This window comes from Choloepus didactylus, chromosome 20 (genome assembly GCF_015220235.1).
Source record: "Choloepus didactylus isolate mChoDid1 chromosome 20, mChoDid1.pri, whole genome shotgun sequence".
Taxonomy (NCBI): Eukaryota; Metazoa; Chordata; class Mammalia; order Pilosa; family Megalonychidae; genus Choloepus; species Choloepus didactylus.
This window is the reverse complement of record NC_051326.1, coordinates 5,222,967-5,247,469: the sequence shown is the minus strand read 5'-3', so window position 1 is coordinate 5,247,469 and position 24,503 is coordinate 5,222,967. Positions and strand designations below refer to the sequence as shown.

Below are 24,503 nucleotides of genomic sequence, written 5' to 3'. Positions count from 1 at the left end.
GTATGTTTCTTATCAAGACAGTATATTGAATTTTTAAAAATTCCTTTTCATCCTCCACATATATTTTTTTCTTTTGTCTACAAACATGGGGAGTTTGCTAATAGTGAACCGTCTTTGCATTTCTTGAATAAGTATAATTTTCTTTATCATGGTATATTATTTTTTAATAAGCTATTGGCCAATATTTTCTTGCATCAAATTTCATAAGAGATATTATTTAGTTTTTTTTTTTTTAGCCAGTTAACAGCTTTATTCGTAATAGCAAGATAAAAAAAAAAACAAAAAAAGGAAAATGAAAGAATGAATGCATTGTTCTAAACAACAGCATATTTGCAAAATGCAATACAACACAATGGTGAAGGATGAATGAATTAGAGGTATATATCTACCCTAACCTCTTTTTTTTTTTGTTTTTTTTTGTTTTTTGTTTTTAATCATCATTTTATTGAGATATACTCACATACCATGCAGTCATACAAAACAAATTGTACTTTCGATTGTTTACAGTACCATTACATAGTTGTACATTCATCACCTAAATCAATCCCTGACACCTTCATTAGCACACACACAAAAATAACAAGAATAATAATTAGAGTGAAAAAGAGCAATTGAAGTAAAAAAGAACACTGGGTACCTTTGTCTGTTTGTTTCCTTCCCCTACTTTTCTACACATCCATCCATAAACTAGACAAAGTGGAGTTTGGTCCTTATGGCTTTCCCAATCCCATTGTCACCCCTCATAAGCTACATTTTTATACAACTGTCTTCGAGATTCATGGGTTCTGGGTTGTAGTTTAATAGTTTCAGGTATCCACCACCAGCTACCCCAATTCTTTAGAACCTAAAAAAGGTTGTCTAAAGTGTGCGTAAGAGTGCCCACCAGAGTGATCTCTCGGCTCGTTTTGGAATCTCTCTGCCACTGAAGCTTATTTCATTTCCTTTCACATCCCCCTTTTGGTCAAGAAGATGTTCTCCATCCCACGATGCCGGGTCTACATTCCTCCCTGGGAGTCATATTCCACGTTGCCAGGGAGATTCACTCCCCTGGGTGTCTGATCCCACGTAGGGGGAAGGGCAGTGATTTCACCTTTCAAGTTGGCTTAGCCAGAGAGAGAGGGCCACATCTGAGCAACAAAGAGGCATTCAGGAGGAGACTCTTAGGCACAAATACAGGGAGGCCTAGCCTCTCCTTTGCAGCAACCGTCTTCCCAAGGGTAAAACTTATGGTAGAGGGCTCAACCCATCAAACCACCAGTCCCCTATGTCTGTGGTCATGTTAGCAACCATGGAGGTGGGGTAGGCGAATACCCCTGCATTCTCCACAGGCTCCTCAAGGGGGCACTACATCTTTTTTTTTTTTTCCTTGTTTGTCTTTTTTCTTTTTCTTTTTTTTTTTAACTTTCCCTTCTTTTTTAAATCAACTGTATGAAAAAAAAAGTTAAAAAGAAAACAAACATACAATAAAAGAACATTTCAAAGAGACCATAACAAGGGAGTAAGAAAAAGACAACTAACCTAAGATAACTGTTTAACTACCAACATGTTCCTACTTTACCCCAAGAAAGTTACATAATATAGCAACATTTCAGTGAACTTGTTCCTACTATATCCATCAGAAATTAACAGACCATAGTCATTTCTGGGCATCCCCAGAACGTTAAATAGCTTATCTGTTCTTCTTGGATTATTGTTCCCCCTTCCTTAATTGCTCTCTACTGCTAGTTCCCCTACATTCTACATTATAAACCATTTGTTTTACATTTTTCAAAGTTCACATTAGTGGTAGCATATAATATTTCTCTTTTTGTGCCTGGCTTATTTCGCTCAGCATTATGTCTTCAAGGTTCATCCATGTTGTCATATGTTTCACCAGATCGTTCCTTCTTACTGCCGCGTAGTATTCCATCGTGTGTATATACCACATTTTATTTATCCACTCATCTGTTGAAGGACATTTGGGTTGTTTCCATCTCTTGGCAATTGTGAATAATGCTGCTATGAACATTGGCGTGCAGATATCTGTTCGTGTCACTGCTTTCCGATCTTCCGGGTATATACCGAGAAGTGCAATCATTGGATCGAATGGTAGCTCTATATCTAGTTTTCTAAGGAACTGCCAGACTGACTTCCAGAGTGGCTGAACCATTATACAGTCCCACCAACAATGAATAAGAGTTCCAATTTCTCCACATCCCCTCCAGCATTTGTAGTTTCCTGTTTGTTTAATGGCAGCCATTCTAATCGGTGTTAGATGGTATCTCATTGTGGTCTTAATTTGCATCTCTCTAATAGCTAGTGAAGCTGAACATTTTTTCATGTGTTTCTTGGCCATTTGTATTTCCTCTTCAGAGAACTGTCTTTTCATATCTTTTGCCCACTTTATAATTGGGCTGTCTGTACTATTGTCATTGAGTTGTAGGATTTCTTTGTATATGCAAGATATCAGTCTTTTGTCAGATACATGGTTTCCAAAAATTTTTCCCATTGAGTTGGCTGCCTCTTTACCTTTTTGAGAAATTCCTTTGAGGTGCAGAAACTTCTAAGCTTGAGGAGTTCCCATTTATCTATTTTCTCTTTTGTTGCTTGTGCTTTGGGTGTAAAGTCTAGGAAGTGGCCTCCTAATACAAGGTCTTGAAGATGTTTTCCTACATTATCTTCTAGGAGTTTTATGGTACTTTCTTTTATATTGAGATCTTTGGTCCATTTTGAGTTAATTTTTGTGTAGGGGGTGAGGTAGGGGTCCTCTTTCATTCTTTTGGATATGGATATCCAACTCTCCCAGCCCCATTTGTTGAAAAGACCATTATGGCTCAGTTCGGTGACTTTGGGGGCCTTATCAAAGATCAGTCGGCCATAGATCTGAGGGTCTATCTCTGAATTCTCAATTCGATTCCATTGATCTATATGTCTATCTTTGTGCCAGTACCATGCTGTTTTGGCAACTGTGGCTTTATAATAAGCTTCAAAGTCAGGGAGTGTAAGTCCGCCCACTTCGTTTTTCTTTTTTAGAGTGTCTTTAGCAATTCGAGGCATCTTCCCTTTCCAAATAAATTTGATAACTAGCTTTTCCAAGTCTGCAAAGTAGGTTGTTGGAATTTTGATTGGGATTGCATTGAATCTGTAGATGAGTTTGGGTAGAATTGACATCTTAATGACATTTAGCCTTCCTATCCATGAACATGGAATATTTTTCCATCTTTTAAGGTCCCCTTCTATTTCTTTTAGTAGAGTTATGTAGTTTTCTTTGTATAGGTCTTTTACATCTTTGGTTAAGTTGATTCCTAGGTACTTGATTTTTTTAGTTGCTATTGAAAATGGTATCTTTTTCTTGAGTGTCTCTTCAGTTTGTTCATTTCTAGCATATAGAAACATTACTGACTTATGTGCATTAATCTTGTATCCCGCTACTTTGCTAAATTTGTTTATTAGCTCTAGTAGGTGTATCGTTGATTTCTCAGGGTTTTCTAGATATAAGATCATATCATCTGCAAACAATGACAGTTTTACTTCTTCTTTTCCAATTTGGATGCCTTTTATTTCTTTGTCTTGCCAGATTGCCTTGGCTAGCACTTCCAGCACAATGTTGAATAACAGTGGTGACAGCGGGCATCCTTGTCTTGTTCCTGATCTTAGAGGGAAGGCTTTCAGTCTCTCACCATTGAGTACTATGCTGGCTGTGGGTTTTTCATATATGCTCTTTATCATGTTGAGGAAGTTTCCTTCAATTCCTACCTTTTGAAGTGTTTTTATCAAAAAGGGATGTTGGATTTTGTCAAATGCTTTTTCAGCATCTATTGAGATGATCAATTGATTTTTCCCTTTCGAGTTTTTAATGTGTTGTAATACATTGATTGATTTTCTTATGTTGAACCATCCTTGCATGCCTGGAATGAACCCCACTTGGTCATGGTGTATGATTTTTTTAATGTGTCTTTGGATTCGATTTGCAAGTATTTTGTTGAGGATTTTTGCATCTATATTCATTAGGGAGATTGGCCGGTAGTTTTCCTTTTTTGTAGCATCTTTGCCTGGTTTTGGTATTAGATTGATGTTAGCTTCATAAAATGAGTTAGGTAGTGTTCCATTTTTTTCAATGTTTTGAAAGAGTTTGAGTAAGATTGGTGTCAGTTCTTTCTGGAAAGTTTGGTAGAATTCCCCTGTGAAGCCATCTGGCCCTGGGCATTTATTTGTGGGAAGATTTTTGATGACTGATTGGATCTCTTTGCTTGTGATGGGTTGGTTGAGGTCTTCTATTTCTTCTCTGGTCAGTCTAGGTTGTTCATATGTTTCCAGGAAATTGTCCATTTCTTCTACGTTATCCAGTTTGTTGCCATACAGTTGTTCATAATATCCTCTTATAATTTTTTTAATTTCTTCAGGATCTGCAGTTATGTCACCTTTTTCATTCATTATTTTGTTTATATGGGTCTTCTCTCTTTTTGATTTTGTCAGTCTAGCTAGGGGCTTGTCAGTCTTGTTGATCTTCTCAAAGAACCAACTTTTGGTGATATTTATTCTCTCTATTGTTTTTTTGTTCTCTATGTCATTTATTTCTGCTTTAATCCTTGTTATTTCTTTTCTTCTACTTGGTTGAGGATTGGTTTGCTGTTCATTTTCTAGCTTCTTCAGTTGATCCATTAGTTCTTTGATTTTGGCTCTTTCTTCCTTTTTAATATATGCGTTTAGTGCTATAAATTTCCCCCTTAGCACTGCTTTTGCTGCATCCCATAGGTTTTGGTATGTTGTGTTCTCATTTTCATTCGTCTCTATATATTTAGCAATTTCTCTTGCTATTTCTTCTTTAACCCACTGATTGTTTAGGAGTGTGTTGTTTAACCTCCAGGTATTTGTGAATTTTCTAAGTCTCTGATGGTTATTGACTTCTAATTGTATTCCATTGTGGTCAGAGAATGTGCTTTGAATAATTTCAATCTTTTTAAATTTATTGAGGCTTGTTTTATGTCCCAGCATATGATCTATTCTGGAGGAAGTTCCGTGAGCACTAGAAAAGTATGTGTATCCTGGTGATTTGGGATGTAATGTCCTGTAGATGTCTGTTAAATCTAATTCATTTATCAGATTGTTTAGGTTTTCACTTTCTGTCCGGCGCCGCCCCGCTCGACCCCTGTTCCCCGGCCGGCGAGGGGAGAAACAAGGGATGAGAGAGAGAGAGATGCAGACCACGCAAACTGACCTGGCTGGAAGTCACGACTCGAGCCACACGGCGGTTGCGAGAGCAAGTCTTTTACTGAAGCTAGATAAGCATTCTCTGTTACAGGTTTCCACGCGGGGCAGAGTGCCTCGCGGGAGAGCAGCCTCGATGTGGCCGTCAGGTACGGCTCCTAGTGGGCTGTCTCCCCGAGGTTCGCTTGGGCAAACTCTTAAGTACTCTACTCATAACCAATGATCTAGCGCCGCGCATATGCACTCAATTGGCAGATAGGAATAGTGAGTGTGCACGTCATAAGCGGAAGCAGGATATGGGCGCCATCTTGGCTCATTCGATGGGCGGGGGGACTTTGGAGCAGGTTTACAGCGCATGCGCTATGCCCGTCCCGGGAGACGGCTCTCCACATCTCCCCCTTTATTATTTATATCGACCCAGTGTCCCCAGTGATGAGTGTGCTCCCGTGAACCCAGATGGCTCACAATTTGTTCCGGTGCTTTGGGGAGTCTGGACTAGGTCTCAGCCATTTAGCGGCGGAGCCTCTAGCACCGACCAGAATGCTCACCTCATATGGAGACAGGAGAGTCCGTGAGCTGGAAACAACATGACTCTCCCTGCAGTGCTTTGCCTTGCAACTGGGGGACAAAGGCGGGGGCAGGGATAGCATTAACCAGAGTCGGAGGTGTCACTAGGCGTCCCTATGCATTGGCTAGAGTCAAGTCTGGCCACAACTATGACTCTGCCTTAGGGACCTACCTGAGACAAAAATTATGACTGCTGGCGTCGCCCGTTATACCCGGGACACAGCTGCGCGCTTAGCTACAAACCTCGCTCCCGAGTGCCCCACCCGAGGCGGCCAGGATGGGGTATGGCCATCAGAATGGTCGCTGTTGGGGGTATCAAAGGTGGAGGACATAGCCATCATAGTGGTAACACGGTACTGCCGCGCTTGAAACAGGCGTTCTAGCAAAGATTTAACAATGACTAATCCCACCAATGGTCCCACCATCAAGAGAATCCAATTAGTCAAATTGGGCCAAGAGAACCAAGAGGTGACTTGGTCCCACAGATTTTTTACAGTCTCGCCCAGTGTGGAAAGGTCGAAACTAACAGGCTTCAATTTCCTAATGTTCTCAAGTCCCTGAAGGTCGGATTTCACTTGGTCGGAGAGATTGGTGAAGTTGGGGAGATAAGTGTCCTTGAGCCACTCGGCGACATCTTGCTGCTCCTCTGTCAAGTTCACCCTAACCGGGGTGACACAAAGCCTCCCGAATAACCATCGGGTATCACACGTCTGCTGGAGAACTCTCCAGAGTCCATCTATTTCTAGTCCAAGTTCATCTATCTCCGCTAGGAGTTTCTGAATGGCCTGGAAATTTAAGTTCAGCATCTGATTGTGGCGGCGTAGCACGTCTCGGGTAAGGTATGCCTCTTGGACGCCTAGACTTAGAGAAGGGGATATTGTTAAGTGAAACAACTTGAGAAACAGGGCCAACCCAGTCGGTTGCCTTGACGGGGAGCCAGACATAACTTGGGCGATACACTAGGATAGCGGGGCGGCGAGGCATCCGGGTCTTTGGAACGGTTGCAGACTGTAGGAGCAAACCCCGGAAGGAAAAGGCACCTTTGAGTCTCATTTTTACTCAAGATCCCTTCACAAGACTGGCGGCTCTTCCCTGTAACGTTAAGAAATTCAAGCAAGACTCCCTTACTTAACTCGCCATTACCAGTTTCACAAGTAGCATTCGCCGCAACTGTGGTGTTGACAACCTTGACAGAGAGGTTAGCAAAAGAGAGGATCAGTGTGTCATTGGTGAGGGGGAAGGACTCGTTGAAGCTTGTGGAGGAAATATTTCTGTCAGAAGGCAGGTGGTGGAGACCTAGAGACAGGGTATGAGTGAAAAACACAGGAGAGGCGGGAGACCCAGCAGAGAATGGGGCCAGGGTCGGGGGATGATGCCACAGGCCCCAAAGACCACTCTCCTGCGCTACCACAGTTCCACTAAAAAAAGAAAAAGGCAGATTAGAAGGATTGCTATAGGAGAGCAAAGAACAGAGTTACCGATCCTCTTTTTGGGCAACCGCGGGGTGGTCAGTCCTACTATTATCGTCTTGTCGGTCGTCGCCATCATCAGCAGGGTCGGAGGCTTGGTCTAATGGTTCAGGTTGTATATTCGTTGGTGTTTCTGACAGCTGTTCCTTGGCTTCTTCAGGTGATGTCACGGTTCTCACCAGTCTTTCCGGAACCCACACTGGTTGACGTCCTGGTTCCTGGGGAAAAACACAAACAGAGCCTCTGGCCCAGCTGAGCACCGGGTCAGGGCCTTTCCACTGCCCCGACAGGACATCCTTCCAACGGACTAGACCTCTATGCTGAGGACTCGGGGTGGTGTGTTGCAGGGCAGGTGTCACTCCCTGTTAGCTTTTTCCAGGCACCCACAAAACAGCGGAAGATCTGGGCGTAGACCTCTTGTGGGAAACCCGTTTGGTTCTGGGCATGGGCGCCTCTCCCCAACAGCATGTCAGCATTCCACCCGCCACGTCTCCCCGCCGCATTCCTTGCGGCCTGCTCTTCAGCTAACTCCTCAAACCATGCTTTCCAATCTATGAATCGGCCTGACGGCAAGCAAGCACGGGCTAGCTGAAAAATATCTGCGGGTGTATGATTTAGAGCAGAGAGGTTCTCGATCATGTTCAAGGTATAAGGGGCATTGGGGCCATACTGATGGACGGCCTGCCTCAATTCCCTCAATAGTTTGTAATCATATGATTCGTGCTGATTGCCACCTTGGGGATTGATAATAACCGGGTACATTTCTGAGACTGGCTGCGGCTCAAGTGGCTGGTAGCCACCCAGCATGCCAAAAGGTCTAAATGTTGTGAAAGGGTTCCATCTCCAGAAATGTCTCCCACCACTACCTAATGGCAAAGGGTCCTGAGGGCCTGTGTACTCGGGCGGGGGGTACGGCAAAGGTTGCCCCTCCCCTGACCGGCCCATCGGGGTTTCCGGGTCTGGCAGCAAAGGATAATTACATTTACTGGGCATGGCCACTAGAGGGAGCTCTCGGCGAGGTCCTTTGGTGGGACCGCCCAAGGCGTCAGTTGGGAGCTGGGGTGTCCCTGGGGGGTGCAGCGGTAGACATTGGCGGGGCGGAAGGCCGCACGGGTGTGGCGGGAGGCTCCTCCCACTCAATTAGCGGGGATGCTTCCGCCTCCTCGTCAGTATCGCTATCTGACTCTGAGTCAGAGTCACTGGACTCCGGCGGTTTGCCCTTATAGGAGCCGTCCGCTGACGAAACTGACTGGGTTTCTTGGAGCGCGCACCGTGCTTCTTGCAAGGCAGAGGACGGGCTTAGGCCGGCAGCCGATTCTAGTTCAAGGACCGCACGGACGGTCTCCCATATGGGTACTAGAATCGGGTCCATACACATGCCCGTCTGGCGCGCTCGGTCTATGTCGCGACCGAGCTTCATCCAAGAGGGTAGGCTAAGGCTGCCGGTGCAGGCAAACCAAGGGGCAAAAGTATCAACATCATCAAGAAAACGCTGAAGGGAGCTTTTCCTGACCGAGATACCCCGTTGTTTCAAAAGGTTCTTTAAGGGAGCTAAGAGAGGTGAACTTCCGGACTGCCCCATGATTGCAGTCGGCACTATACTTCAGTCACTCGGAGAGCTCTTCCGAGTCCCCCGGGGTCACCTGAAAACCCACGGGCCCTAACTATCATGTAATAAGACGCACTCACCTTCTCGCGTTGATCAGGCGCGGGAAGTCCGCCGTAAGCTCGATGCGCAGCGCTGCTCTCCTCACAGAGGGACCGTCGAGAGCGAGGCAGGAGGAGGAGCGTTCCCCGTACGGGCCACCACTTGTCCGGCGCCGCCCCGCTCGACCCCTGTTCCCCGGCCGGCGAGGGGAGAAACAAGGGATGAGAGAGAGAGAGATGCAGACCACGCAAACTGACCTGGCTGGAAGTCACGACTCGAGCCACACGGCGGTTGCGAGAGCAAGTCTTTTACTGAAGCTAGATAAGCATTCTCTGTTACAGGTTTCCACGCGGGGCAGAGTGCCTCGCGGGAGAGCAGCCTCGATGTGGCCGTCAGGTACGGCTCCTAGTGGGCTGTCTCCCCGAGGTTCGCTTGGGCAAACTCTTAAGTACTCTACTCATAACCAATGATCTAGCGCCGCGCATATGCACTCAATTGGCAGATAGGAATAGTGAGTGTGCACGTCATAAGCGGAAGCAGGATATGGGCGCCATCTTGGCTCATTCGATGGGCGGGGGGACTTTGGAGCAGGTTTACAGCGCATGCGCTATGCCCGTCCCGGGAGACGGCTCTCCACAACTTTCCTTATTGGTCTTCTGTCTGGTTGATCTATCTATAGGAGAGAGTGATGTGTTGAAGTCTCCCACAATTATTGTGGAAACATCAATTGCTTCCTTTAGTTTTGCCAGTGTTTCTCTCATGTATTTTGTGGCACCTTGATTGGGTGCATAGACATTTACGATTGTTATTTCTTCTTGTTGAATTGCCCCTTTTATTAGTATGTAGTGGCCTTCTTTGTCTCTCAAAACATCCCTGCATTTGAAGTCTATTTTATCTGAGATTAATATTGCTACACCTGCTTTCTTTTGGCTGTAGCTTGCATGAAATATTTTTTTCCATCCTTTCACTTTCAGTTTCTTTGTGTCCCTGTGTCTAAGATGAGTCTCTTGTATGCAACATATTGATGGTTCATTTTTTTTGATCCATTCTGCGAATCTATATCTTTTAATTGGGGAGTTTAATCCATTTACATTCAACGTTAAAACCGTGAAGGCATTTCTTGAATCGGCCATCTTATCCTTTGGTTTATGTTTGCCATATTTTTCCCCTCTCTCTATTAATATCCTTTATTGTACCCATACCGAATCTCTTTAGTACTGAACCTTTCTCCAAGTCTCTCTGTACTGTCTTTGTTTCTCTGTCTGTAGGGCTCCCTTTAGTATCTCCAGTAGGGCAGGTCTCTTGTTAGCAAATTCTCTCAGCATTTCTTTGTCTGTGAAAAATTTAAGCTCTCCCTCAAATTTGAAGGAGAGCTTTGCTGGATAAAGTATTCTTGGCTGGAAATTCCTCTCACTCAGAATTTTAAATATATCGTGCCACTGCCTTCTTGCCTCCATGGTGGCTGCTGAGTAGTCACTACTTAGTCTTATGCTGTTTCCTTTGTATGTGGTGAATTGCTTTTCTCTTCCTGCTTTCAGAACTTGTTCCTTCTCTTCTATGTTTGACAGTGTGATCAGTATATGTCTCGGAGTGGGTTTATTTGGATTTATTCTATTTGGAGTTCGCTGAGCATTTATGGTTTGTGTATTTATGTTGTTTAGAAGATTTGGGAAGTTTTCCCCAACAATTTCTTTGAATACTCTTCCTAGACCTTTACCCTTTTCTTCCCCTTCTGGGACACCAATGAGTCTTATATTCGGACGTTTCATATTATCTATCATATCCCTGAGGTCCATTTCGAGTTTTTCAATTTTTTCCCCATTCTTTCTTTTATGCTTTCATTTTCCATTCTGTCATCTTCCAGGTCACTGATTCGTTGTTCAACTTCCTCTAGTCTTGTACTATGAGTGTCCAGAATCTTTTTAATTTGGTCAACAGTTTCTTTAATTTCCATAAGATCATCCATTTTTTTATTTAGTCTTGCAATGTCTTCTTTATGCTCTTCTAGGGTCTTCTTGATTTCCTTCATATCCCGTACTATGGTCTCATTGTTCATCTTTAGTTCTTTGAGTAGCTGCTCTAGGTGCTGTGTCTCTTCTGGTCTTTTGATTTGGGTGCTTGGGCTTGGGTTATCCATATCGTCTGGTTTTTTCATATGCTTTATAATTTTCTGTTGTTTTTGGCCTTGTGGCATTTGCTGAACTTGATAGGGTTCTTTTAGGGTTTGTAGACCTATTGAAGTCCTTATCTCTAATTTATCAGATCTACAGCTTCGTGGAGTACACTTTCTCTAACTAACCAGCAGGTGGCGTCCACGAGCCACCTGTTCTCCACAAGCCAGTTCTCCCCTGCTTAGCCTTTTTGGTGAGTGGGGGAGTGAGTCTTGTGGGGCCCAATTGGTGTACCAAGCTTGCGTGTGTAGTTGGTGTTGCCTGCCCTGTATGTGGGGCGTGTTTCTGGGCAGTCGGGGAGGGGGGGTGGCCCTAACAATCAAATCTCCCTGATGATCTTAGAGTTTTAAAGCTGCTGCAATAGTCTAATCCTTCAGTTCAGTCCTGCCACAGTTTGTCTCTGCCACTGACCCACAAGTCTTTGGTATTGGCGTATGGCTCCTGAGACTTGCAAGTGGGCCCCTCTTCCAGGCTGTGCACCCCGGGTCCTCTGTTGAGGGATGACTGTGCTATGTCACAGGTGAGTGCCGTCCCCCCAGGGCAGTTCTGGGCTGCTGGGCTGTGTAGGGAGGCTCCCAGTCTGCTCAAATGATGGCTGAATGGGGCTTTGTTAATTCACACTGCTCCACCTTCCCAGCTCTGGGACATTCAGCTGAGGTTGCAGGGAAGGCTAATGTCCACGCCCAGTTTTGTGGTGTGTGCCTGTTATTTGAAGCACTTCCGTCACACTGGGTTGTCTGGGGCAGCTCTGGGCTATGGGGCTGGCGATGGGCAGGAGTGTTTCCTGTCCACCAGGATGGTGGCTGTGAGCGGACACCCCCCTTTTCTTGGGAAGTTGTGTTGTTTAGTGAATTTTCTCAGCCACTGGATTATTGCCTTTTGTCTCAGAGCTCTCTTAGTTCTGCTCTTGACTTGACGTGCCCAAATTGCAATTCTTTGAAGCTTTCTGTATTGGGCTTCTTAGAGTAATTGTTTTAGGAAAAGAAAAAAGGATTTAAAAAAAAAAAAAAAAGGGCCCTCCTCAGAGATCTAATGGGTTATTGAAATGCTAATAGACAAAGCAACCAGGGCCATTAAGGAAAGGTCCACAGGGCAGAGAGATCAGCTTTGCTTCAGGATTTGCATATGCGCCTCAAGGCCTGAGCTCCGCCCTTCCCCTTTCTGTGTTCACCAGAACTCCAAAAATCCTCTGCTTTTATTTTGGAGTTTTTCGTGTTGTTTTTTTTCTATGCCTGTCTCCTCTCTGCTGGGCTGGCTGCTCTCAGAGTCTCTGGTGTCTGGTCTCAGTCTATCTATGGTTGGAGTTTGAATCAGTAGAATGAGTTTCTGATAAGAGCAGCCACTGCAGTTCTCCCTTCTCCTTCCCGGAGCTGACAGCCCCTCCTCCCCCGGGGCTGAGCCTGGCAGGGAGGGGCGCGGGTCCCCTGGCCGCAAAAACTTACAGATTTCGCTGATCTCAGCAGTTCCACATTTTCATGAGTGTTGTATGAAGTATGCCCAAAGACAGATTGCTCTGTGGTGTCCAGTCCACGCAGTTCCTGGCTTTTTACCTACTTTCCTGGAGGAGTAACTAAAACTTACAGCTCACTAGTCTGCCATCTTGCCCCGCCTCTCTATTTAGTTTTATCTTTATATTGTCATTGTGAGAATTTTTGGTATCAATAGTATCCTAATTTATAAAATAAATTTGGAAGTTGTTCTTTTTTTTTTTTAATGCCCTGGAGGAATTAATTAGTATTTGAGAAATTTACTCCCAAAAGGTTGGCAAGATTGACTTGTGAAATCATCTGAATCTGGTATTTTTGGTCTGTATATCTCTGATAACTTTATTTCTTATGGTAATTGATTGGTTTGGCTTTACTATCTCATCTTGAGTCAGATGTCATCATTTATATATTAATGGAAAAGTTTCTGCTTTTTAGAGTCTTCACTTCTTTTTAGACCTCCAAAAAGTAGTGTACTGGGCGTGAGGCAGGTGAGGGCAGTGCTGGCAGGGCCCTCGCGGCTGCAGCCGTGTCCAAGGTGCCATGTCTGGGATGTGCTGGACCCCATGACCATCTGGGGTGAGCCACTATGTCTTCGAGTTTGTCAGCATTACACTTGGAAAAGTCCTGCTTCTTGACGATATGGTCGCATGGCGGCTGGGAAACTTGAGCTTGTCCCTGCAGAGCGGCTCAGCACATACTCCTGGTGCCAAAGCTTGGCAATGCTTTGGCCGATGTGGCCCCGGCTGCTGTGCCCTTGGGTTTTCCAAAGTCACCTTGCACACCTGGAGCCTGTCAGACCCAGCAGAGGACAACGACTTGTTGGTGTGGACGACGTGGTTGACCTGGGTGACGTGGAAGGGATGGAGCCACTCTCGGATGTGAAAGCAATCCACCACGACGTTCTACCATGGACTTGTTGGCACAAATGCAGGCCGCCTGCAGGGCTTGGGAGGGTGGGGACGGGTCCTCTTCCCGAGCCTGTGAGCACCGGGCACTATTCCCCCGAATCCTTCCAGGTGGCGTTTTCTCCAGCTTCGGGAGGTTTCCTCACACGTTTGTGCTGATCAGTACTTTCTGGATCCTGGAGGACCCCCTGCGTATCTCTGGTTCTTGCTCGGTGCAGCGCTCTCTTCTCTGCTACTCTGCCCTATACACTTTAGTCAGGGTGGCTCCATCTCCTCCACTCTAGAAGGCCACAGGGTTTGCCCGAGTGCCCCTCTGTGACCAGTGGTCTAGACGCTCCCTCAGGGCAGTAAGTTGGGGCAATTGTAAGGCTCACACAATTTCTTCCATCTCCTGTTGATCACTGGCCTTCCTCGTCTGGTGTCCAGTGCCTTGGAAACCATTTTTTCATATATTTTATCTGGATTTATTTTTGGTTTTTTTTTTCCATTTTTCTTTGCTTCTGGAAAGAAGGTAAATCCAGTGCCTGTTAATCTGCCTTGGCTAGAAGTGAAAGGACCAATGTCCTTCCCTGAGGACCTTATATCCACCACTCTCCTCTCCTTTATTATTAAACGGCGTGCTAGAGAAGTTTGAGAGTAGCTTCATTTCAAATAAGCTGATTTGCTCTTTTGTCTGATAGCCATATAATTTACTTTGAGGTTCAAGAACTTTAATAAAATAGGAGCATGGATTGATCATTTTTTGTCAATTTTTTCTGGGGCGTAAGGTACACCTTCATCTGTATATTTACGTCTTCTTTATTTCCGAAAAAATTTTCAACAGTCAAGGCAGAACCCGCTTCTCAGTGCCCTGAATTGTTTCGTTCTCAGCTGAGGTTCAGACGGCCCTCTGGCTAGCTCTGCCCGGTTGCAGACATCTTCTGCAGACTTAGGTTCCTTGTCAGCTGGGGCCATCACCGACAGGTCTCATAGTTGCCTCGACATGCTTTGCTGCCCTCAGAAACCTTATTCCCTATCAAAAAACATGTTGTTCTTTCCAAAACACCTATCTGAGGACTCAGGGATTCTCGAGCACACCACATGGCCACCTACAAAATTCTCTCTCCCCCTTCCTCCACCTTCCTTCTGCCCCTCTCTCCTTCCCTCCCTTCCTCCCTCCTTGCCTTCCCTCCTTCATTTCCTCCTCCTCCTCACACACATGTGGTGTACAGATATTTGGAAGTGACATGTAGGTGATGATACATAGGCCACTACAATTTAAGCTAGACTCAACTTTAGTGGGGGATTAGGTGTTGCGGTTGACAAACATGCGATCATCTCGCTTTGCCTATAAGGGATGTCCAGCCGTGACCTGTGCAGTGGTTACTCGTTCCTGTAAGCTGTGGTATCTTAAACCAAACGTTCAAATGGTCCTCTCGTTCAGTGATCTGGCCAGGGCTGGGTGAAGGGCGGGAGTGGAAGCCTGTGGCTCTTTAGCACCGAACTTTATCCTGCTTTCAGAATCACAAGAGAATAAGGTGGAAGCACAGACATACTGGGGTACGAAACTCTTAATTTTCCTCCTCTGCTTCCCCTTCCCCTCTCCCGTTCCTCCCCCATGTCCGCACTCAGCTGGGTCTCCAGCAATGGCCCTGGCTCCTTTCTTTTTATAGTCCTTCATGTTTATGTCTAAAGAGGCTTGGAAAATGCCTTTTGTTACTGCCAGCACTTAGCAGCATCCTGCTGGGCAGGTAGGCAGGGCCGTCAGCACTTCTGTCAGCAACCAGCATCCTTCACCTGGGCAGCCGGCCCAGCCCCACGAACAACTCTTTCGTTGCTGACCCGGAACCTGGAAATGAAGGAGCTGAAGGAGCTGGGTGGCTGCCTTGGTAGAGCAGGTGGGGTCCTCTGTTAACGGGGTGCACAAGTACAGTGTGGATGGCTCCGCATCAGAGTTGGGACCAGATAAGCATTTAGGACATAAAGAAATTGGTGGATGAAGTAATAATTAACTCCTTTTGGCCATATGGATGATGGGCCAATGAACAACAAATCATATTATGATAAAAAATAAGTAAGGAATATAATTTTAAAAATGTTTTCTAGAACCCTAAACTACTCCTGACTTCTGAAAATGCAGCAGTAGAAGGGGAAGTTTTCGGAAACCAGCCTGCCTAGCCATTTTATGGCTGCACGTCCTGAGTCATCTGCGTATCCACCTTCCTGAGGCGATGCCCTCGTGCAGGGACCCCCATCCTGGCAAGGCTCAGAGCAGGGCATCCCGGCCTTGGCACTGCTGGTGCTGGTGCTGGGGAGGTCCTTGTGGTGGGAGGGTGTTGTGTGCCCCATAAGATGTTTAACGGCACCCATGAGATGGCCAAGGGAAACCAGCATCCCAGCCAGGACAACCCCAAATGCCTGTGGGTGTCACCCATTCCTCTGCCGGCATGTTCACCCTGGTGGGGAACCGAGGATCCAGAACCGCCTGAGGCTGGACATGTCCTTGAGTGGAGATTCGTGCCCGTCTCGGGACCCAGCACGGGGCAGGGCTCCCCACACTTCTGAGGCAGGATTTCTTCGGGGGCAGACACCTGCCGGAGCCCAAAGCGAGAAATCACGATGGGGGCCAGACCAGTGTCAGACTCACAATTCCAGCTCTCCTTCCTCCCATTCCTCACCAGAGCCCGCCTCCTCCCCCCAAGACAAAAGTGGTGCTCCAAGCAGTCTGTCCAGCCTCTGCTGCTGACTCGGGTAGTCCTCTGAGGCAGCCATCAACACTCAGACGCCAGTCTCTTCCCGTTAAATCAGGGCATTGGGAGAATTTGTTTCCGGTGCTCAGTAAGAGTTGACAGTGCTGCTCACTCAGATTCCCAAAGTGAGAAGTCTATAGCTGCTTCTGAGCCAAGGAAAACCTGCTCCCCAGGCCTTCCCACAGGAGTGGCTGCTCCTTGTCTCCCAGGCCCAGAGGACCTTCTTACTCAGAATTAAGCATATTTGCCTATCCAGGTTTGTGTTTGGTTTCTCTTAAGTCTGCCCAAATTTGCAGCAAGTATGCAGACTCATTTTCTACATGTTTGTTCTGAGTTTCACCACAAAATGTCTGCCCTGGTTCCTTTGAAATCCTGAATACATGCTTGCATTAGTGGGTGCCAATTTCCCATCAGAGCCCTGCACTCTGGTTGATTGGAAACAGGGCAATGAGATCGGGACATGAGCACTGACCGGGTCTCAAGGTCAAAGTCTCCTTGGTTTCCTCACCTGCCTGGTCGCATGCCCTCATGCACACCTGTGCATTAGGAATAAATGCTGCAGGAGGCAGTGGCTCTGAGTAAATCCTTCTGGATGCAGAAATGTTAGGTGGCGCCGTGCACACTCAGAAGGCTTGCACTGCATGTTCTCACAGAGCAGGAGGGTGTGCACTGAGGGTGAATGAATAACTGCCGTCAGAAACGGAGGCGACTAAAGGAGCCTGTGCTCCACGAAGACACTTATTGATAGAATTGTTCCTAGCATCCCAGAGCAAGTTAATTATCCATTTAATTGCAATTTTCTATCTCCCAGAAGAAAATTTAACAAGGGCAGATCATATTCAGATGGGGTATGCATTAATTTATGCACAGACTTTTACTGAGAACCCAGTGTAAATCTCTCTCTTGCACTCCGGATTCCAAAACTCAGCTTTCTCCTCCTTTTGCTCATCTCACACCTGTACCTGGAAGTCCGAGGGCCACTCCAAATTTAGCCCATCCAAAATCAGATCCGAACTTTATCCCCGAGAGTTTTCAGCTTCCCAAGCCAGGTGGCAGGAAGATTTCCAGTTAACAACTTTTATTTACTTCTTTACCTTCACGCCACAGCCAGTGGGTAGCCAGGTCCTGTACACCTGTCCCTTAAATATCCCTCATTTGAATTTTCCTCATTTTCTTCATCCCTAATGCAACTTCCTTATTTCCAGCTCTCATGATCTTTTATTACTACTGCAATCATCAACAAAATGAATATTTAGAAAATAACATTAATATTCTTTCCCACATCCAACTTTCCTCCCACATCCCCTAAGTAACAGGCTATGGTTTATCCTTCTACAACTTTCTCCATTCATATAAAACATCTACAGACTTCTGTAACAATTTGTGTGTGTGTGTTACATCGATTTATGGAAATAGGATCAGCATGAACTTTAAGTTGCAGCTTTAACAGATGTATTTAACAGTTGCATGCTATTTCATAATATACTATCCTAAATTATTAATCCATTGCCTCATTGGTGTTTATTCTGATCATTTCTTCCTTTTATCATTACAACCACACTGCTGCAATTGACAACTTTGTACTACTCTCCTCACACAGTAGTGTGTTGATTTCCATTGGATAAAACTCCAAATGAGGGCCAGAGTTTGCATGTCTTTTAAAAATTTTAATAGACACTATCAGATTACTTTTTGAATTGTAACACTTCACAATCCCACAAACAATGAATGAAAAGTGTTTCCTGTCTCACATGCTTTCTGGTACAGATTTTTATCATTGTTGATGATTTTTGCCAATCTTGTAGATAAGATACAATATTTAATTTTTAGTATAATTTGCAGAAATCATAAAAGATTATTAGCTATTGCTTTGCCTATTTGGATTTCCTCTTCTGTAAATTGTTTACTCATAAACTGTTCATTTTTATGGGTTATTCATGTATCTTTTATTGAATTATAGGAGCTCTTTGTATAGTAGACATATTATCCGTTAATGTATGTTGAAAAGATTTTTTTCCAGTTTATCTTTGGTCTTTTGCCATTTTGTATGGTATCTTTGGCTACAGATATTTTTTTTTTAATTTACAAAGTAAAGTTTGTCTCTCATTTTCTTGATGACTTCTGGGTCTACTGTTTTACTAAGAAAAGTCTCCTCTGTCCCATGTTTTATAAATATTCTCTTAAAATTGCTTGTATGTTCTAACTGTTTTATTTATATTTAAATCACTAATTCATTACTAATTACTTGTGTAAATGGCACGAGAGAAGGTTTCTTTTCAAGTAACAGTCAATTGTGCCAACATTTATTAAATGACCCCAGGTTTTGCCTCTGGATTGAAATGTTCTCATTTCATATATATATTGAGTGCCCATATATCCCGTGTATCATTTTGGAATCTATTTTATTCCACTGATCCATTTAGCCTCTCCAAAATCATTACCAATGACATACTTCATTATAGTGGTTTTATTGCTCATTTAAAAATCTGACAAGTTAAATCCCTTTTCACACTTCTTTCCATAATTTCCTTTGCAGTTTTTCAGGAATCTATGATTACATAAAAATTGTCAAGTATGTTTTCCAGTATTAGTAAAAATGGTTTCTGATTAGATGGGCATTAAATTTATATATTCATGTTAGAACTATTTCTGTTATTATCTTCCCATACAGGAATGTTGTATGCTACTTCATTTGTTTAAATCATGTTTTATGTCCTTCCATATAAACTACACTTTTCTCCTTATAGGTCCTGTACCTTTCTTGTTAAAATTTGACCTAGATATATTTTAGAAATTTGCCACCAATGTAAAGGAGCTTTTACCCTTTTGCATTTCTAATTTGTTATTCTTAAGAATGAATCTACAGGATTTTGACATTCATGTTCAGTGTAAATGTCATCTCTTTGATCAAACTTTCTCATGATCATCTAGTTTAAAGGAGCCGCCTTTGCCCCGCTTCTCTCTCTGCGTATCTACCATACTGTTTTACTTTCATCATAGCATTCACTCTGATATTTTACTGTCTTTTTAATTTGTTTATTATCTATTTCCCTTCTATTAGAATATAAGTTCCGTGGAAGTTGCTATTTACCTCTCTATTCTTAGCATCCAAAATAGTGCCTGGCTTAAAATAACTGCTCACAAAATATGTGTTGAATAAATGAATGAATTCATTTGTATTTATCATATGCAAAGTCATTTTTCTCCAATTTTATTATCATTAAAGTAGGGTTTTTGCTCTTTTGACTTGAATTTTTTGCTTTTTACTGAGTATATAATCGTATCTGAAGATACATGTTTATCCCTCATCATATTTATACTGACTAGTTGGTTTGCTTTTCCCTTCTGATTCAAAACATCAAAACTGTAGACTGTAAGTGGTGACAGAGGAGATCCCTGTCTAATTTGCAAATTTAATGGAAGTAGCTTTATTCTTTTGCTATTTATATTGTTTTATGCTAATGTTTGCAAACTCTCTGCCTTTGAGCTATGTTACTTAGCATTTTGTTAGCAAAGGCTGCTGGATTCTATCAAGTGACTTTTCAGCATCTATTGACACAATTTTATGATTATTCTCTATTTTTACATAAGGTATTATGCCTACAGCTTTGTCTGATGGTGAGTCATCATTGTATTCCTAGAATAAATTTTCTTCCTTTTATATGTTATGTTTTTATTGGATTTGATTTGCAAATATTCTATTTAGAATTGTTGCACCTATACTACTAAGCATTATGGATTGACTCACGTCCCACAGGAAGCCATGTTCAAGTCCGAAACCCTGGCCCTGCGGATGTGAACTGACTTGTAAACAGGATCTTTGAAGATGACCATGTGACGGAGGTTGATTTTGGACCACCAGGGAGTTACAGGTGTCAGGGAAAGCCTGGCTGCTGATGGCTTGAGTTTGGACTTCCAGTCTGCAAAACTGTGAGGCACTACCTTCCTGTTGTCTAATCCAACCGCTCTGTCGTATTTCTTTTAGCAACCTTGACAAACTAGGACAGTAAGTTAATGGGCTATAGTTTTCCTTCTTTGTACTATCTCTATTTGGTTCTGATAATAAGTTTGTGCTAGCCTCACAAAATGAGTTGGGGAGGTCTCCATCGTTTTCATGTGTGGCCTGGAAGAGAATAATACTGAAATGATCTGTTCTTCAAAGTTGAAATACAGCTCATCTCTAAAAACATATCGTTTTGCATAACCTTTGTGTGTACTATACAATGGTATACTATGGATTTTTTTCAAATGTAAAATGCTAGTGGTGTAATAAGCATCTTTATTTTATATACCACCAAGAAAGAAAGAAAAATGTGTATACACTCTGTTTAGCTTTCTTATCATATATAATTTTTAATTTTATACTTACTGAAATAACTTTTCAGGCATATAGGAAGAAATTTTATCAAATAAAAGGAAAGTGAAGCTAAATAATTAGGTACAAGTATTTCTATAGCCCCTTCACATTCATAGTCGACTCTTGTAATTACTTCTTGATTTAGATTCCTCAGTGTCCATGTTGATTGTGTTAGCCAAGCTCTGTCTATCCTTGCTCGTTTTAATTTACTTGTTCTTCAAATTCAGAAATTTGTATCTACTATACATATAATCTATCTATATAATTTCCTAGTGGAAGGTTATATTGTGTGTTTTTTTTTCTAAATCCAAATCTTCAGCACCAATGGTATTTTCCACTATACCTCCATAACCTGTAATCAGTCATTTCTCGTCTATATGATTTTCTCATATAGACCTCTTCCAAAAATTTTACATGGAAGCTTAGTTTTTCACTAAGACTTTGACACTTAATAAAGGGATTTCCAGGTTCTGCAGGCAGGTCAGAAAGAATTCATTTGGGTTTTATCGTTCCCTGATCAAATAAACAGAATCTCTCTCTCTCTACCTCTCTTTTCTACTAATGGGGATAGTCAACATCCTCTTGTTTTTTTCATCTTCCCCTCAACTCAAGCGCTCCCTGAGCAGAAAAGGCTATAAGATTGCCTGAAAAAGAGATTTAGGCCTCATTGAGTGAGCAGAGAAGGCAGATTATTTCTCCTCTAGATGGAATAAGAGATGTGTGAATAAGTTTTCTAGATCATGCCACACCTTCCATCTCCCTTTAGCTTGTACTAAGTTGTTATATAAAATTGGTTCTCTTAATGGAGTCACTATTTTGTTGCATTTATCTATATTTCTATTTTCAGGCCATCACTATACCCTGATTTGCTGTTCTTTTATTCGACTTTTAAAATTCTTTAATATTTGTCTTTCTAAACAAATTTTTACAATTATTAAAATCCTACTGCAATTTTGATATGAACTGATATCCTGATAATTTATATCAAAATAAAAATTTATAATACTTAGTCTTCACATTCAGCAACAGAATTTTCTCTCCATTTGTTCAAATATACTTGTAAATAGCATAACAAAGGACTATAATTTCTTTCCAAATGTTTCCAGATGTCTCTCAGTTTATTCCTAATTATTTTGTAATTCTTTTGTTTGTTATTTCCAGTTGAAAATGAGATCTCTGCTCTGCCTCTCTTTTCCATTTAAATTCTAGCATCATCTCTGAATGAGAAGTCCATCTCCTAAAGAAAAAGCAACTTCTGGGCACCAAAAACCAGGCACAGACCAGAGTCCCCCACAAGGACAAGGAGTCCACTCCCAGAGGACACACAGGAGCCTTGGACTGCATGTTGAATGGAACAGCACCTTCCATGAAGAGTGCCAAGGACCTGGTCCTGTCAGCTGGTGGCAGTGGTGACTTATTTGTCTTCCTGACCACAGGACCCCTCATGGAGGCTATGTGACTGTGAAGAAGCCAATAGAAGGACTGTGGAGAGCAGTGGCCACTTCTACACTCAGCCCACCCCCAGCCTCTCCGCCCCTTTCACCTGCTCCTCTGCGGAGGGCAGCCTTGAAGGGTGGGGTCAGTGTCTCATCCAGCTCCAGGCTCCAGACTCCCAACCCTGTGCCTTTTGCAGGGAGATGCTCCGTGAAGTTGGGGTAAAACTAAACAGAGACAGGAAGGGTCATGAAATTGTGAACTAGCAGATCTCACCATTCCATCTGGGTCCTTAGAAAGCCCAGATCTGATCTTAAAATCTCATTGTTTCTCTACTATATTAAAGATGTCCAGGCGCCTTGACTTAACAATGAGGCCACACGATCTTGCCCACTGGGCTGTCCTTGCCAACAACGCCATCCTCTCCACACACCCTGCACTTCTGTGCCCTTGTCGAGCCAGCCCAGCTTCCCAAGAGCGGGGACTCCGGGCTGCACGGCCCTGATGAGACCCGGGACTGGTCGAGGTTGGGGAATCCGGCCGAGCTGTGGATGCTGGGAAGTCAGGGCCTGTCAGAAGGACTCACAGACAGGACCGGTTTTGAGTCTATGGGTCACTTTTTCCTTTTTCCTTTTTTTTTTTTTAAGGTTCCTTGATCTTTATTTATTTCTTCTCAGTAATTTTTGCTTCACTTTTTTTTTATTTTAATCATTTTTTTTTATTGCAGAATATAACATATATAGATATAGAAGTGATAACCTTTCAAGTGAAATTTGACAAGTAGTTAGCAAATTTTAAAGAACGTTATGGGTTACAGTTCCACAGTTTCAGTTATTTCCTTATGTGAAATATATCATATATGCCAAAAGGTAATAACTTGCAAAGTATGATTTAATAAATAGTTATATAGGAAATTTTCAAAAATGTTATGAGTTACAGCACCATAGTTTCAGTTATTTCCTTATTGTAAAATGTAACATATATACAAAAAGGTGATAACTTTCAAATTATAATTTAACAAGTAGCTATAGAGCAAATTTCAAAGAATGCTGTGAGTTACATTTCCACCATTTCAATTCTATTCTTCTAGCTCTTCTAGTACCCTAGCAACTAAGAAAAAGAAAATTATATAGAGATTCAGTATTCATCATCCTTTGTTAAATTCCATCTTGTCTGTTTCTACCCATTCCTCTAGTTTAACCACTTTCCCAGTCTTCAGCAATGTCTAGGCAGTGACCACCCTAACTTGTTTATATTAAAAATGTGTGTTGACATTATTGGAAAAAGGGACACATCTGGTTGATGTTCTTGAAGAGGCCATTGCTTCTGGGTATTGGGACTTAGCTGGCAGAGGAGTTCTCTGGAGGATTTAAGTCTCACATAGGGATCCAGGTATTTTTTAGGGTTTTTGGGACTACTGTTGACTTGGGCTTATCATACTGTGGTCATTTGGTATACCTAGCGGAAGCTTGCATAGGAGTAACCTCCAAGACAGCCTCTTGACTCTATTTGAATTCTCTTAGCCACTGAAACCTTATTTTGTTGCCTTTCTTTCCCCTCTTTCGGTCAAAAAGGCATTCTCAATCCCTTGATGCCAGGGTTGGGCTTATTCCTGGAATCCATGTCCCACATCACCAGGGAGACTCACTCACCTGGGGGGCCCTGTCCCACATCGGTGGGGGAGGAGAGTGAATGAATTATTTTCAAAGTTGGACTTAGAGAGAGAAAGTCCACATTTGAGCAACAAAAGAGGTTCTCTGGAGGTGACACCGAGGAATAAGTGTAATGGGCTTAGCCTCCCCTTTACAACCATAAGTTTCACAAGAGCAAGCCTCAAAAATGAGGGCTTGACTTATAAAATAGGAGGTTCCTAAGTACACAGGGCATATATTATGTCCACAACAATCCATCCATATCTTACATTATCATCACTTAGTTGCACATGTTCATCATGCTTCATGTTAAACAGTTCTCATAACCCAAAACAACCCATAGCCCTTTTCAGCCCTTAATTATTTGTCCCTAGTATTTGTGTGGTACTAGTAAGGTATTCCTATTAATTATAGTCCCCAGGTAGATTTTTCTCATATACCATTCTGTTGTCAACTCTCTGTACTAGTGTCATACCTTAGAAGTATATCATGCAAGCACCTATTTACATATGTAGTGCTGATCTGTGGGAAATATGCTTTTAAACAATCCCTTTCAATCCTGTTTGTCTTCAATACAGCTCTGATACTTATAATCTCATTAACAAACAATCATCACCCCTATCCATTCCCATACCTTTGAATTCACCATCATTAACAGATCTGAACATATTAGATTATCATTCCCCCTCTCCTAGGTTCTGTCTATCACTAGGTCCCCAATATTCTACATTATAAGACATTGATTTTACACTGTTCAGGGAGTTCATAGTAATGGTAACATATAACATCTCTCCTTTTGTGTCTTATGAATGTCAGTGTACAAATGTCTGTGTCACAGTTTTCAGATCTTAAAGGTATACACCAAGAAGTGGAATTGCCAGATTGTAGGGTAATTTG

The 24,503-nt window shown here is 43.0% G+C and overlaps 1 long non-coding RNA gene across 2 annotated transcripts in view; it reads left to right on the top strand.

Moving 5' to 3' along the window:
- The window catches only part of LOC119516627, a 52,067-nt gene extending 29,506 nt beyond the window's left edge, over window positions 1–22,561 (top strand). The window contains exons 4-5 of one of the 2 annotated variants that reach the window (XR_005213337.1): window positions 19,921–20,169; window positions 21,730–22,561. This is a non-coding gene — a long non-coding RNA (uncharacterized LOC119516627). Of the gene's footprint in view, window positions 1–19,920; window positions 20,483–21,729 lie in introns of those variants that run through there. The other variant, XR_005213336.1, reaches the window with a different exon arrangement.
- The last annotated feature ends 1,942 nt before the right edge of the window (window positions 22,562–24,503 follow it).